Raw genomic sequence first — 17,501 nt, forward strand, 5'->3', positions numbered from 1 at the left:
TTCTCTCTTTCCTTCTTTCTTTCTTTAGTCAGTGCTTTTATTTTTTAGATTTGTTTTTATTTTGTTTATTCTTTATTCATATATTTTACATCCCCATGGTAGTGCCCCTTCCATCTCCCTTCTCCCCTAGATTTGCCCAGCCTCCTCAGAGAAGAAGAGCAGACCTCCCAGGAACCAAACACTGCATAACAGGCTACAATAAGACTAGGTACATACCATCAAGAAGACAAGCTACTCAACAGTAACCGATATGCAGAGGACCTAGGTCAGACCCCTACAGGCTCCCTGATCTCAGAGCCGCTACGAGCCCCAGTCAGTTGATTCTTGGACCAGGTTCTTGTGGTATCCCTGATCCCTCCGGTTTCTCCGATCCTTCCTCCGCCTCCTCCTCAGGACTCCCGGAGCTCAGCCTAATGTTAGTCTGTGGGACTCTGCATCCATCAATTGCTGGATGAAATCTCTGGATGACAATTCTGACAGGCTCGGGTTCCAGAATACTTTTCAGATAGGACAAACTGTAGGTCTAAGGTTTTGTGATTGGGTTGGTGTCCCAATCCCTCCACTTGAGGTCTTGAGGTTACAGAAGGTGGCTGGTTCAGGCTGTGTCCCTGTCACTAGGAGTCTTTGCTAGGGCCACTCTCCTAAGATTCCACGGAGGTTCCATTGCACTTCCGCCTCGCCCCCGAAATGCCTCTTCCACAGTCCCGTTTATTTCACCCAGGATATTTTCTCCCCACTGCACCTGATTCCCCTGTTCCCAAGCTCACCTGCCCCGGTCCACCCATGAAATGTATCCTATTTCCCCTGCCCAGGGAGATTCTTGCAGCACCCTTTGTTACTGAGCCTCTCTGGGTCCGTGGACTATAGCATGATTATTTTTTACTTTACAGCTAATATCCACTTCTAAGTGCGTACATACAATGTTTGTCGTTCTGCGTCTGGGTCACCTCAATCAGGACGACCTTTTCTAGTTCCATTCTGCATTATTTCTTGTATCAAGGAGCTTAAACAAACAAACAATCGTCGTTGAAACAACAACCATTAAAATGCCCAAAGCATGTTAACATAACCTAATATTTTTACCTATTAAAACAGACTATCTGTCCTATGATAGTCAATGAATGCTACGTAAGTTTTTTAAATTAATTAATTAATTTTAAAATTAATTAATTAATTAATATAAATCCAAAGACAAGACTGATAAAAGTGAAGGAAAAAGAGGAGGGAATTATAGGAAATAAATAACTATGTTTCATTTGCAGTATGAGATACATTTAGATCTCACAGAGTCACAGATAAGAGACACTAAGACTCTGTGTTCCGTATCCAGTAGCTGGCCCTGCTTGACTAGTAGGTACCCTCCGTTCTCACTGGCCTGAAAAATAACCTCACACAAGCTCACTCTGTATGTAAGTCCAGTAAACCCATTGTTTTCCTAAAGAAGACTTTAGGGGAACAAGATTAGATTGATCCAGGGAAAGAAATCCTGGAACATATGAATTCATTGAAAAATGTTCCATATACAGACACCAAGCCCAGATACTATTGTGCTGATATAGCTGTCTCTTGAGAGGTTCTGCCAGAGCCTGACAAATACAAGGCAGATGCTCACAGTAAACCATTGGACTGAGCACGGGGTCCTCAATGGAGGAGTTAGAGAAAGGACTGAAGGAGCTGAAGGGGTTTGTATCCTCATGGGAAGAACAATATGTAGCAGAGGATGGCCTTGTTGGGCATCAGTGGGAGGGGAGGCCTTTGGTCCTGTGGAGGCTTTTTTTTTTTTTTTTTTTTTGAGACAGGGTTTCTCTGTGTAGCCCTGGCTGTCCTAGAACTCACTCTGTAGAGCAGGCTGGCCTCGAACTCAGAAATCCGCCTGCCTTTGCCTCCCAAGTGCTGGGATTAAAGGCGTGTGCCACCACCGCCTGGCCCTCCTGTGGAGGCTTGATGCCCTAGTGTAGGGGAATGCCAGGGCAGGGAGGTGGGAGTGGGTGGATGGGTGGGTGAGTGAACACCCTCATAGAAGCAGGGAGGGATAGGATAGGAGGTTTCGGGGGTGGGGGACCGGGAAAGGGGATAACATTTGAAATACAAATAAAGAAATTATCCAATTTTAAAAAAAGAAATAGAAATAAAAATTAAAATAAGAAAAATGTCTTTTATGCCTTCAGAAGGGAATGATTTACCTTTTATACCCACAGTCTGGATAGTTTTATGTCAACTTAATATGTCATCTGAAATGAAGGAACCTCAATTAAGAAAATGCCTCTGTAAGATCAGGCTGCAGACAAGCTTGTTTTCTTAATTAGTGACTGATAGGGGAGAGCCCAGCCTACTGTGGGTGGTGCTATTTCTGGGTTAGTGATCTCGGGTTCTATAAGAAAGCATGCTAAGCAGGCCGTGAAGAACAAGGTAGTAAGCAGTATCTCTGTATCAGCTCCATCCTCCAGGTTCCTGCCCTGTTTGAGCTCCTGTCCTGCCTTCCTTAAATGACAGACCATGGTGTGGAAGTATAAGCCAAATAGTCCCTTTCCTCCCAGATTGCTTTTTGGCCATATTGTTTTGTCATAGCAATAGTAATCCTAACTGAGACACCCACAATTTTCACTCCCACTTCCTACAAAGTTTATGTTTTTTAAATTTCCCTTTTTATTTTATTTGTTTTGTTTTTTCGAGACAGGGTTTCTCTGTGTAGCCCTGGCTGTCCTGGAACTCACTCTGTAGACCAGGCTGGCCTCGAACTCAGAATCCACCTGCCTCTTGCCTCCCAAGTGCTGGGATTAAAGGCGTGTGCCACCACTGCCGGCAATTTCCCCTTTTTATTAACAATGGATTCTTTTCTCGTACAATATATCCTGGTGATTTTCTAGTTCCTCCACTTATCCCAGTTCCTCTCATCTGGATCGATTTCTTTTCTTCTTAAGAGAAAAGCTCAGATAACAAAACATAACAAAATAAAATATAAACTGAAACAGAAATCATCACATAGAAGAAGTCGGACAAGGCAACCCAACAGGAGGAGAAGAGTCCCAAGAGAAGACTTGAGGGTCAGAGACCCACCCGTCCACACACTCAGGGGTCCCATAAAAACACTCAGTTGAAAGCTATAGTAAATACACAGAGGACCCAGTGCAGACCCATGAAGGTCCTGTGTCTGCTGATTCGGTCTCTGTGAGTTCATATGAGCCTTGCTCGGTTAATTCTCCTGATGTTTTCCATCCCACCCCACCCCCGGCTCTTACACGTCCTGCCTCCTTTGCCAAGGGATTCCCTGAGCTCTGAGGAGAGATTTCACGGAGACATTCCATTAAGAGCCGTGTGTTCCAAGACCTTCATTCTATGTATGATGTCTGGTTGTGAATCCCTGTGTTTGTTCCCATCTTCTGCGGGAGGAAACATCTCTGATAATGGCTGAATAAGGAACTGACCTATGAGAATAGCAGAATATCATCGAGTCATTTTCTTCTTCTTCTTATTTTTTTTTACACCAGTGTTATTCTAGGTTTCTGGACTATCTAGTCTCTGGTTTTTTGGTCACCCAAGCAGTGTTGGATATGGCCAGCATCTTGAGGAATGGGCATTAAGTCAGATCAGACATTGGTTGGTCCCTCCTACAAGCTCTGTGCCACCATTTCGTAGTTTTCAGGCAGTACAGATTGTAGGTGAAAGGTTTTGTGGACGCCTTGGTGGTTCTCAGTATCTTTTATGGTTCTACACAGGCTCCAGCTTGACTTCTCCATATTTAGTGAGTTTTGTGGGTGTTGTCTTCTACAATGGGGCCTTGCTGTGAGTTTGTAGGGAGCAACCGATCTTCTTGGCAGTGGTCTGGGCTGTTTGTGGATTTTCATGGGACTCCTCTGGCCAACAACTCAACTGGATAAAACTCAGTCCTAGCACTGGAGTCTTCATTGGTAACAAAGATGGCAGTTGACACTCAGTCTCGTTCAATAGGATCAACTTCATATATTTTATGAAGTTCATACCACACTAGGTTTTCTATACAACCTCTTAAATGCCCCTCAATTCTGCCGTTCCCTGCATTTTCTCTACCAAACCCATCTCCTCTCTCCCTTCCTACAGGATTCTCCCATTCCTGTACCCCGTACCCCCTCTTCCCTGGTCTACCCATACAACCATTCTATTTCTCCCTCCCAGGGAAGTCCGTGTGCTTTCCCCAGTCCCCTTTTCTAACCTTTCTAACTTTGTGAATTGTAGCTTGATTATAATTTATTTAATAACAGATATCTACATATCAGCAAATATATAATTTATTTATTTTCCAAAGGTTTGGGTTACTTCATTTAAGATGATTTTTTTTCTAGTTCCATCCATTTACCTGCACATTTTATTTTTCTCAAGAGAGTCTTGGAACACTTTTATAAGAATGGCCTGTGGTGGCTCTCCCTAAAGCTATTGCCTGTCTGTGCAATCTGCTCCCTAACTAGGCTGCCTTGTTAGCCTCAGTGGGAGAGGATATGCCTAACCCTGCAGAGACTTGATGTGCCTGGATGGGGGGATACCAGGAGAGGCCCTTATTCTCTCAGAGGAGAAGGGGAGGGGAATGGGAAAAGGGACTCTGTAGGGGGGACACCAGGAGAGGGGGCAGTGATTGGGATGTTAAAATGAATGAATAATAAATTAATGGAGAAAAAAAAAAAAGAAAGCACGCATTAAAAAATGACCCATAGTGAACAATGCCTTGGGGGAACTGGGAGAGAAGTTCCAGAAAACAACAACAATGACAACAACAACCACAACCACCACCACCAAACAAAAAACGGAGGGGCTTTTACCTCAATTGCATTTTGTTCCCTGAATTGTTTTTGGATGTTATTTTGTGCCTCTTGTGACAAACATTTACATTTATGAGACATGGATATACACACGATGTTGTCATTTCCCTGATTGAGAGTCGGATATTTCTTAATAAGTGTAAATTTCCATACCAGATATGACGTTTGTCCTAGCCTCGACAAAAGAGGTAACTGTGCTGTTATGTCCCTTGGATAGTTCTGTAATATATTGAATCAAAATTTAGTGCGCATGCCTGTAACATTGTAGTGCTGCTCGGTACCACTAGAGGGTGCGCATTCTCCAAATATGTTCGACATCCACGTTAGACTGTGACTTTAGAGTTGGGGAATTACGCATAAGCAAACCAGTCTTCTGTAGATTAATTGTCCCAAATACTAACAAATTTCTCCCCCAGGCTTAGGAGGTTTTCTTTTCATTCTAAACAAACCTAATCGTGTCATTATTGATTCTCCTTGCCTCTTCCTCCATCACAAACGGGAAAGGCATACTGTCAGCCAGATTAAAATACAGCCTTACACCGCGTGATTTAGTTGGCATTGATGGCAGGAGAAACTCACACCGGGTTGTAACAGGAAACGCAGGGCCGCCTCTATGTAAACGCTGGGGGGCAGGCAGCTGCAAAAGCATCTCCTGCAGGAGGACCTATTGAGGATTGCTTGTGACACCAGCATTCCTGCAGGAGAACCTAACTGAGGATGCTCTAAGGAGAGCAAGGATTGCTGGTGTAAACAATGCCAGCCAATCAGGAACTGATGTTTAGAATACATACTTTCTTGGAACCAATTGAGGCGTGGCTGGAGGGTATTGAAGGAGCTTGCAGCAGTGCTCAGATGGGCTTGCCACAGCGTTCCTCACCTGCTCCCGGAGTCTGTAATTGACTCTGCACCAACTTGTCCCCAGTCCCCAAGGGCAGGTAGGATCAGGCAAAGGGCTGTTCAGGGCACAAACAACCCTGGGTTTCTCAGTCTCAGATACATCTACATCTACACATTCATTGTCCTCATCTGGCCTCAAACTCGCAGATAATCTGCCTCCCTCTGCCTCCTGATTGCTGTGATTAAAGACGTGCATCATCTTCATTTTTAAATTGTTTAAACATTCAGAAACAGAAGGAGCACTTTCAAACTCCTTGTTATAAAGTTAGTATAACTCTAATATCCAAACCTGGTAAAGACCGAATGGGTAAATAAATTCATCAATGTAACAGGTTGCAAAATTAACTGCACAAATCAATAGCTTTTCTATACAACAACACACAGAGCTATACAGAAATCATAGCTTTTCTATACAACAACAAACAGAGAAGCTCATGGATTCACTTATATTCACAGTAGCATCAAAGAAAATAAAATATATGATAATAAATCTAACACAGAATGTGACAGAAATGTACAATGGAAACTTTAAACCTCCTAAGAAAGAAATAAAGACTGTCACTAGAAACTGGAGAGACACCCGCGCTCATGGATTGGTGGAATTACCAGAGTGAAAAATGACCAATCTGATAAAATGTATTCTCAGATTCAGTGTAATCACAGTCATACCCCCACCTCATTCTTCACAGAAATAAAAAAAAAAAAAAACTGTCCTAAAATTTATATAGAATCTTTTAGGAATGTAGAAGGGCTGATCAGTGGGTGTGTCATAAGTGAGATTAGGGCAAAAACCTCTCAGTCATTATCACACAGTTTGGTGCCTGTAAATAGTGATTATTGTGCTATGCAGTTTAAAATACACAAGAAAGACTTTTGATGAAACACAGCCGAACGACCTCATCATTCCTCACCCTTGAGCTCCTTGGAAGGGAGCCTCCTAGAAGCATTAAAGGGTAAGAAAGGAAACTAGTATTTTGCCAAGGAAAATGTCTTAACTGGACAGGATGAATGTGAGAGCAGTCAAACTGGATGTTGAAGATGAGAAGTTAGGAATTATGTGGAGGGCTGGAGAGATGGTTAAGAGCACTGACTGCTCTTTCAGAGGGGCTTGAGTTCAATTCCCAGCAACCACATAGTAGAAAACAATTATCTGTAATGGAATCTGATGCCCATTATTGGTAGGGTCTGAAGAGAGTGACAGTGTAGTTACTTACATAATATAAAAAATAAAACATATGTGGACAGCATATATGTTTAAATACCACATGATATCTGAAGTGGACACTGGTTCTATCTTGAAAATATAAAGGAAAATGCACTGCGAGGCAGCCACTGCAGTAACCTCTGGGCAGTTCAAGACGATGTTAATCTCATGAGCCTTCATCCAGTAAGTTTATTTGTTTGAGCTGAAAGGGATGGGCATATGCAAATAAAGGGTTCTGTCATCTACTAAACAGCTCAGCTGATGTTCCTACAGTCCAGAGACCGAGAGAGGCCAGCATTTCTGAGGTCTCCATAGCCTTCCATTGTTCACTGGATTAATTCAGAGCACATACCATGAAAGTTTGGGCAGAGCTTGGTTCTTGCCTTGACGATTTTGAATGGTAACATAATGGAAATGGGAGATTTAGTGTGTGCATGTTGTGTGTGTGTGTGTGTGTGTGTGTATTTCCCCATCTCTTACACACACTGTTGTGTTCTCAGGTGTTCAGTGTTAGCTTCATCTGGTGCAGTCTGGAGGAGGCTTTGTTCAGCCAGGAGGATCTCTGAGACTCTACTGTGAAGGGTCTTGTTTTATGTTCAGTGACTACTAATTCACTGCCATCGCCAGGGTGCAGGGAAAGTCTGGAGTTGAGAGTAGGTTCATTAGAGACAAACTTAGAGATCACACAACAGAATATGCTGCAACCATGAGGAAGAGAGTCACCATTTCAAGAGATGATTCCAAGAAGACTGCCTACCTTCAAATGAGACACCTGAGAGCTGAGGACACAGCAGTGCATCACTGTGTCAGAGAAAGAGGCACAATGAGTAGATGGTAGTGTGAGCCCAGACAAAACCTTTCTTCAAGAGGAGCTCAGGATGATGTATTCTAGTTCCATCCATTTGCCTAAGAATTTCCCGAATTCATTGTTTTTCATAGCTGAGTAGTATTCCATTGTCCCGGCCCGTACTGCCCGCTTTGTGGGCCAAAATGTTTCGGCCTGCTCTGCTCCACGCTTGGCGGCCACTGTGTCTTGGCCCAAGCTGCCGCTCCAGTCCGAGGGTCAGGGTCTAGCGAGAGAGAGAAGAGAGAGAGAGAGAGAGAGAGAGGATAAAGGGTGAAGAGACTGCGAAGAATGGAGACAAGCAGAGATTCTGATCAAGTCTCGTTTATTGAAGGGAAATCTGAGCTATTTATAGGCTTTTGCCACGTGCCTTGCAGGTGTTGATATGACGTAAGCCTTACAGGCGTCTATAGCGTGGACAGCACGTGCGACCGCAATGCCTTGCAGGCGGTGACTACCACGTGCGCCTTGCAGCTGGGGGCAGTAAAACAGCAACACAAAATATGTGGGATATCAGAGTGTGCTTCAGCTGTTGTAGGCTATTGAAAACCAAATCTTTGTCAGGGTATATGGTTCCATATGGCTGCAAAGTTGATCTAGCCGCTTCTACTAAAGTCCGGCTCCCAACAATCCATTGTGTAAATGTACCACATTTTCTGTATTTATTCCTCTGTTGAAGAACATCTGTTTTTTCCAGCTTCTGGTATTATGAATTAGACTGCTATGAACATAGTTGAGTATGTGTCCTTGTTATATATTGTAGCATCTTCTGGGTCTATGCCCAGGAGTGGTATAGCTGGTCCTCAGGTAATGCCATGCCCTATTTTCTGAGCAACTGCCACACTAGATTTCCAGAGTGGTTGTATCAGCTTGCAATTCCACCAACAATGGAGGAGTGTTCGTTTTTCTCCACATCCTCACCAGCATCTATTACCACCTGTGATTTTGATCTTAGCATTCTGATGGTTTGAGGTGGAATCTCAGGGTTGTTTGGTTTGCATTTCCCTGATGACTAAGGATGTTGAACATGTCTTTAGGTGCTTCTCAGCCATTTGATTTTCCACAGTTGAGAATTCTTTGTTTAGCTCTGTACCCCATTTTTTCAATATGGTTTATTTGGTTGTCTGGAGTCTAATTTTTGAGTTCTTTGCACATATTGGATATTAACCCTCTATCTGATGTATGATTGGTGAAATCTTTCCCAATCTGTTGGTTGCCATTTTGTCCTATTGACAGTAAAAGAACACATGTGATATACACTCACTGATAAGTGAATATTAGCCCAAAAGCTGGCAATACCCAAGATACAACTCACAGACCACATGAAGCTCATGAAGAAGGAAGACCAAAGTGTGGGTGCTTTGGTTCTTAGAGGGAGTAACAAAATACTCATTGGAGCAAATATGAGACAAAGTGTGGAACAGAAACTGAAGGGAACGAGCTGTTGGAGACCATTCCACCTGGGAAATCCATCTCATGTGCATTCACCCAAAGGCAGATGCTGTATGTGAGATGCCAGGAAGTTGCAATTGCTGACAGGAGCCCTGATATAGCTGTCCTTCCATTAGAGGGTCTCGCCAGACCATGACATATAACCGAGGCAGATTGAGATGTCAGATGCAGACAGCTAACCCATTGAACAAATCATGGTTCCCGATAGTCAGATGTTAGTGTTAGAGAGAAGACTGAAGGAGCTGAAAGGGTTTGTGGCCCCATGTGGAGAGCATCAATACCAACCAACCAGATCTCCTAGGGTCTACACCACCAGCCTGGGAGCAACATAGTGAGGGACCCCTGGCTCCATCTGTATATGTCAGGATGGAAGGATGGGCACATTTTGAGGTATAGGTGAGTAGGATAGTCCGTTGATCCTGTGAAAGGCTGCTTGATGCTCCAAGTGATTGGGGAAATTTGAGGGCAGGGAGTGATGGGAGAGGGTGGTGGGTGGGGGCACATCTTCATATTAATAGGAGGAGACTGATGGTTTGGGGGTTTCTGGGTGGGTAGGAGAAATAGCGAAAGGGGATACCATCTGAAATGTAAATAAAATATCCAATATAATTTAATTAAAAAAAAAAGGTGCTCAAAATTACCAGCGAGTGCTCAGAACCAGCAGGGGGCAGTAGAGACTAGCTGTAGCCCTTAGCAGATCAGGAAGTTGATTTAATTTTTCATGGCTTTAGTCTGGTGGAGTCATAAGTTTCAGGATTTCTTTTGTATTTTTGCTATTACAATGCATTTTTATTATTTGTGCATATATTCGAAAAAAGTGAAGGCAAATGCATTCTACAGGGAGAACATGCATTTCCTACAGCAGTAACTTCTGAAAGTGTTCATTTATCTGTCCATATTATTAACAAGTCTATCAACATCTACTACATTAGAGGATATATGATTGTTTATATGTCGAGTATATCTATATATCTATACATAGATATTTAAGTGAGTATATGAATAAGTAACAGGCTTTTCCATTAACTGCATAATATGACATTACATATAGTTTTCCTAAACAATCAGACTTAATGTTTAAATAAATATAAATTATCTGACTCACCTAGCACTCTGCTATCTGACTCCCTGTCTATGCCAGATTATTTCAAAGAATCCACTTTAATACAGCTTTTCACACTATGAAAATATTATGAATTTTTTTGTGTGTTTTAAATGTGGCCAAATCATTTAAATTGCTGGATACATTAACATTCCTGATATTCTTATTTCATAGTGTCCCTTTAAACCTTAAAATGACTTTTTATCTCATTACCATATAACATTCAGTTGAAACTTTTTCTATATTTTCTTAAGTATCAGGTGTGTTGGTCTCTTCTCAAGCCACGGCCTCCACCTGTTTGTTTCCTATGACTTCTCAGACCTTTCTGAGGTATTTTCTGAACCATCCAAAGTCTACTGAGTAGCAGAACAGAAATACAGAGTTAAGTTCCCAGTGTTTAATAAAACACAGAGAGTTAAAGAGAAAAGAAGCCAGGGGTTTTCAGGCACAGAATAAACAGGAGAGAGTTAAGATTTCAGAAGCCATCAGCATCCAGCCCCCAGTACAGTTAGAGATGGTTACAAGGCCAGAGACCATCAGTCTTTCATCCAACTCTCTGTTCCACCTCAGCTTAAACCTCCAAAGGCTGGGCAGCCCTCAGCACTATTTATGTTATTTATGTGAATTAAAACTAATTTCACATGAAGACTAGTTAGAATGTGTGATGTGTGCTCAGGTGTCAGCATAAATCATGCATAAAAATAGACAGAAGATCAATAAAAATACTTTGGATAAGGCTTTGAATTCTTGGATTAGATCTGGTGAGAGATATTGAGGGCAATCACAGGTTCATGTGCACTAACTTAATATTATGGGAAGTTTCGAGCTCTATGAGACTTCTGGCTTCTGAGACGGAACATGAACTTGTGAGCAGGTTTCCAGCCAAACATTCTAAGAACTCAGCGCAGGTCCAGAGTCTATTGAGAGAATGGAGCTTTGGTTAGAGTGGTACTCTGAGGTCAATACAGGTGTAGAATTCTGGCCTCTGAAGTGCAAAGTTATCACTGCAGAACCTGTGACCCCGGACAACTTTGGGTCTTGTATCTCTAATCACAGACTCCTGATAGTAAAGAACTTCATGTGGTATGAAGTTTGCTGTTACTCTGACTCCAGCAGGCTCACAGTGTTCAGGGACGCCCAGGTTTGACACCACATAGTTACCTCGGTGCTTAGTGTATGGCCCAACCCTTAGTCATTTTAATATATCGCTAACATAAGTTTGGTAATTTTTTGATAATCAACACCATTTTCACCAGTCCTGAACGTCATGCAGATTTTACTCTAAGAAGAGACAAATAAACTCAAATCTCACATTGAGGATCTGGAGAACATGTCAAAACATGCACACTTCAACAGACATAAAGCACAAGGAAACAATACGAAACCTACAACACAACCATTACCTAAGACACAATACAAACCAGCCAGTTCCTATCTGAGTGGAATTACAAATTACAGAAATAGATGAAATGTCCTTAGAAGAAATTTGAAGTCTTAATATTTAAAAAAAAAAAAAACTAACAATCACACAGAAGAGCAAACAGACCTGCAGGATTTAACGGAACGAGGATAAGGTCTGTATAAAGTGTGGAGCTGTCACTGAAGAATCCATCAAATGTCAGTTTACACATCCAAGAAGCAGTTCATTCTGAAGCACAGCTCTGTGGCCACTAAGACACAACTTTTCATGACTATGCATGACACAAGGTGATTAGATTCCCTGTGTAGCCAGAAACAACCCCCTTTGAGGATGCGCAGGGACCAGCAGGTTGTGGTGTAGATCCAATTTTCACCAGGAGAAAAACAGTAACAGGTGCAGAGAAAACATCTGGAGAGTGAGGCAGTCCTAGGAGACTCTGAGGCTTCCTTCCCTAACATCACACAACTTCAGAGACCACTAGGACACATGTGATGGAGGCGCTTGTGACAAGATTACAAATTTAGGACAGTGAAAGTTCCTTGTTAAGTAACTGCACATATGTTTTATTCATCACAAATTAACCCTTATTGGAAGGACAAAAACCAATTACATATACAATGACAGGATGATAGAAAATTTTAGACATGATGTGTCAGACATTCAGTCATCACCATCATCATCACCATCAGCAGCATCTGTAAATCTAACTTCTATCCACTGGCAGGAGGTATTTTCTCAGTTCGAAAATAAGTTTGATTGTGACTGGGTAACACAGTCCTTGATGTTCCATCCAGAGTGTTGAACCCATGTATCTCTGCTGGAAAGGTGTAGGAGAAAGTCTGGTCCCACTGCCACATGAAGCCCTCACCTCAGGGGAAGGAGAGGGGGAGAAGCTGGGCATATCATCACTCACTTTTCTTAATATTTTTCCATAATACTTTTTTAAAAAATTAATAATATTAAACTCTAGCATATATTTTTTCTGTGACTTGGGATAAAAGGACTCTGAAGGTAATGAAGAGGTGACATCATACCACAGTATTACCAATTACACATGAATAATTGACAATGTTCCTTACAACATCTGGATGTCCAGGCCACCTTTACCTGTTCACAGCACTCTGGACCTCACCTGACATCAGCTTCTTCACTCTCCTGTCTTGTGTTTTGGAATGAGAGTCCTTCAAGTTAATGTGATGTCCTAGGTGTGTGTGCTGTATCCATCTTACTCTTCAGATTTACTATTAAAACATTTTATTAGCTAGTTACGAACCAGTTTGTCCGCTGTTAGAATTTTAGAATTCCAGCCTACTGGAGAAATACATGAGATTCCTAATAGTCTCTGATAAGAGATTCACTTTCTTTCCTCTGGCTGGATGCCATTTTCACCTCATGAGGTTAGATCCTGCCTCTGTCAGCAGACTTTACCTCTCATCTAAAGAGATGTCTGGTGCTGCTCTACTCTGTGCATATCTGGAATCACAGTACTCACTTCATCAACGTATAACGTGCCCTCCTCACATGAATCACATGGTAGTACCGTCACTGTCAATCCATGTGCTTGAGAGTTTCTGAAGTGTGGATTGGTAGTTCCATCTTAGCTAACACATGTTCAGTCTGCAGTGCTTTCTCTTCACATGTCCTTGTGATGGACATGGAGACCCCGTGTTGGTTATGGCACTGATTAGAAATTCATACCCACTCTAGTAGAGTTGGAAAGATGCTCTCTAGCTGAGTCTACCTGAGAACATGAATTTGGAAAGCTGTAAAGTATATCAGTGACATAATCTAAGTGAGTGAATTATGTGATCCACATTTAGAGTAATATGCTCTAATTTTTGAGCCCTAATTGGCTGGGGGCTTTAGATATAAATTTATATAAAATCTGTTGGCTTTTCTTTATGTATTATAATTATTGTACCATATTTTTTATATATCTGCCTGTACATTTATGGAGTTGAACCTGGAATAACTTCAAGGAATCTGAAAAATCCAGGAAAATGTCTTTATACATAGCAGCTCATATCACAGACTTAAGACAACATCACACTTCTATGTCCTCCACGGACAAAGCATCAGAAATGCAGCATCTTTATTCGTGGTTATATATGATATTCTGTCTTCTGAAGAGTCTGTTGTCTTTCTTTCCTATACTCCAGAACCAGAAGTACTTGTATCTGTGGCCCTCTGTACCCTCCATCCAAACCTGTCAACTAGGTTCTGTGACATTTGTTCCAGGACCTTTGCCTTCTGTGGACCCTTCATCCTGCCTGATGAGAATGTACGTGATGATCTTTGAGTCTCATGGAGACAATGTCAGAAATTATTCTATTTCAAGATACATAATTTACTCATAGTTAAAACGTCATTTTATCATTGTCAACCTCCTGGAAAAGGAACCCAAGTGTTAGTGCAGGTCTTATTGCACATCTTACCCTAAAGGTTCAGGGCCTCAGATGGCACTCAGCATTCTGGGATTGTTTTCTCTTTCTTGTGTTGATACCAATTTGTGCTGAGATCTTATTTTATGATTTAGACATATCTTGATATTTTTATCTTTCAAACATTTGAAAATATGAAGATGTTTTATTTATAAAGAAGCTTGATTTTGTTTTGGTGTAGAATTCTTTAGTGAAACCACTCATCTACTCAAGCTTTTCCCACATATTCCATCAGATTCATGCCAATAAGCCCACTGAATAAGTTGACCAGAGTTAGGCAAATCTTATTGTCTAAGTTCTAACCCATCCATAGTGATAAGAACAAAGATGAATACATGGTGTTTTAACATTTCTGAAGGCTGTAAAAAAATCACCTGAATCTTGTGAGCTGTGCCTTCTAGCATCCTCTGCCCAGTGTGCCTTCTTCCAAGGTTATCAGCATCTGAGAGAATTGAATAAACTCTCTACTTAGTGTTTAGGGCTTTTACTGTTGATTTTAAAGTTGTCATAATCCAGATCAGTATAAAGACAAAGCTACTGATTGTTGAATAAGTGGAATTCTCAAGTATGTGAACCATGAACTTGAGACATCACTGAAGTCGATGAGATCAGTGTTTCATGGAATCATAATATAAATAGTTGCCAGCTTGAGATGCCATATCCTCTTACACTATGCAAGAAGTCCTGTTTTTATGAGTCTGTGTTTGTTTTATAACAATTACTATACCAGTTTTTTTTGGAAAACTATATACTGATAAGACTCACAGAGGCCCTAGAAAACACAGTGTCATCAAGGTAGGAGTAAAATCTCCCCTTTGAGCTCCTCATGTGTCCTCCATGCAAAAACATAGGGAAGTGATTCCTAGATGAGTGAAAAGAGTCAGGAACGTTCATGTTAGAGTGAGGGTCTCTTTCATTCTTACTGCATCCCAACATTTCACCAGAAATGTTGTGTTCTGAAAACATAATGTTGTATGTTACCTACTCCTATAGAAATCAGAAATGAATTCTTGAGGGCTCCTGTGTCTCTCATCATAGACTGATACCTCTTAAGTCCTAAAACTTAAGTATACCATCAAAGGCAGCACCTGGTAAGGAAATGCAAATCTTCTCCTGGATCCACCCAACCTTGGGTTGAAAAGCCAAAGCTGGGCTGTGTACTCACTAGTGTATAGCCATGGACAGGCTTACTGCCTCATTCCTGCTGCTGACTGTCCCTGCATGTGAGTGGCAAGGCTTCCTAAGGGATTGAACTTTTCTATCCTCACCTGTCCATCATTACCTCTCCTTTTGTTTTTTTTCTCCACAGATGTCCTGTCCCAGGTCACTCTGAAAGAGTCTGGCCCGGGATATTGCAGCCCTCCCAGACCCTCATGTCGACTTGCTCTTTCTGGGTTTTCACTGAGCACTTATGGTATGGGTGTGGGCTGGATTCGCCAGCCTAAGGGAAAGGGTCCTGGAGTGGCTGCACCAAAAATTTTGTGGGATGATGTATAGTACTACAACCCATCCTTGAAGAGCCGGCTCACAATCTCCCAGGGACACCTTCCAAGAACCAGGTGTTCCTCAAGATCACCAGTGTGAACACTGCAGATACTGCCACATACTACTGTGCTAAGATGACACATTGACACAGCCTCATTTTCAGCTGTACAATATTTCAGGCTGTTTCTCAGCTTCTTCCTCTTATATCATAAGAGGGTGTGGTCCCCAGCTTTCCTGTCAGCCTCTGTGGTTTCGCTTGCATCTTTAGGTAAGACCTTTCTATTCCTTTCATTCACACTAGGTTCCTTATTAAGGTGTTCATAAATTATTCTTTCTGCGTGTTTTGTTTTATAAAGCTGAAGGATGTTTGTTGGCTACATTAGATGGTTCAGAGCTGTGGTTTCACCAAGTCTTAGGCTTCAAATCCCCACAGCAGAAATTCCAAGTTATTGTAATGTTCACCTTCACTAAACAGCTGTTATATGTGATGATGGGAAATTACGGATGAGTATTTCTCAAAACTGAATCATTGACCAAGGAGTCGTCCATAGATACTCTCATATAATTCAGCTGTTTGAAGTCTATTGGTTGCTCTCCACAAACTAATCTTAAACACAATAAGTTTCAGACAACATTTATTATCTCACTGAACACAGGGAAGTTGAGCTTGTGACCAAGTAGAGCTTCATTCCTACTGATTAGAGTTCATAGTACTGGAGGCACTTTGCATGATATAAGCATGTGACAGGCCATAATCAATCTAGCTATAAACACTGTTGTGTACAATAGTCACCTGCCTGTGGGTTATGCTTGTACAACTGGAAACACAAATATTGTGGGATTGATCATTTATTCTTTCATGAAGTTGAGGCCTATGAGATTATAGTTAGGGCTATCCATGGCTGACTCTGCTAGAATTGCCAAGAAACTAATATTGGATAGGCATGGCCCTAAAAAAAATCATATTCCACTGTTCTGTTAGAGCAACATACAATAATGATTTTATTTACATAACCATACAGTTAAACCAGGTGACTCATCTAACCATCATCAGAGACATGTTTTGGCAGCAGATGGGAAGCAAGAGAGAAACTCAAATTGTAATTTGTAGAGCACTGGTACTACATGGATTGTCCTCATCAAACCTTCCTCCCAGGACTACTGGACCATTGCAAAGGAAGATTGAAAGAGCCAGAGATGATGAATGACAGTTGTATCTCAGCAGACACAATAGGCTGATGCCCATAGGAAACTCACATAGACTGTGGGAATAAGCACAGGACTTAGATCAGATTTAAGCCAAGGGATTCTTTGCAAAGAGGGGAATTGGACATGTGCTCCCACCACTAGCCAAGCATCCATCTGCAGCTGGTACCCCTCATCAACAATGACCAATTAGTCTTCTTTCAATGGAGTCTCACTTTCTGTATTACCACACTAGAAGGTAGGTCTATGCCCAAGGTGTGGGCAAACAAAACCAACATAATGACGAACAATTCTCATCCCAGGTCCTTTCATGAGATTTGGCGGGTTAGGGGATGTAGCGATATGCATTGATCATTGATTCCATACAATATTCTTCCTCATTCCCATATCTTGCCTGGTAGTCACATGCTGTACAGAACACTAACTACAATGATACAACACAATCTTCTTACAGTCTTCGAGTTAATCGGTGTTACAGTGATCCTCACTTCTTTGTTGATGACTGTTTAGTATATTTTTGGGAAAAATAGGTTATCAGCAGATCAAACACCCACACTGCTTTCAAACATAAGATTAATAACCATCAACATAAAGACATTCCCATATGGTACTAGGCTACTATGAACTGGCTGATATTTTTTGACAATTTCTTTAGAAATC

This window comes from Arvicanthis niloticus, chromosome 23 (assembly GCF_011762505.2).
Source record: "Arvicanthis niloticus isolate mArvNil1 chromosome 23, mArvNil1.pat.X, whole genome shotgun sequence".
Taxonomy (NCBI): domain Eukaryota; kingdom Metazoa; phylum Chordata; class Mammalia; order Rodentia; family Muridae; genus Arvicanthis; species Arvicanthis niloticus.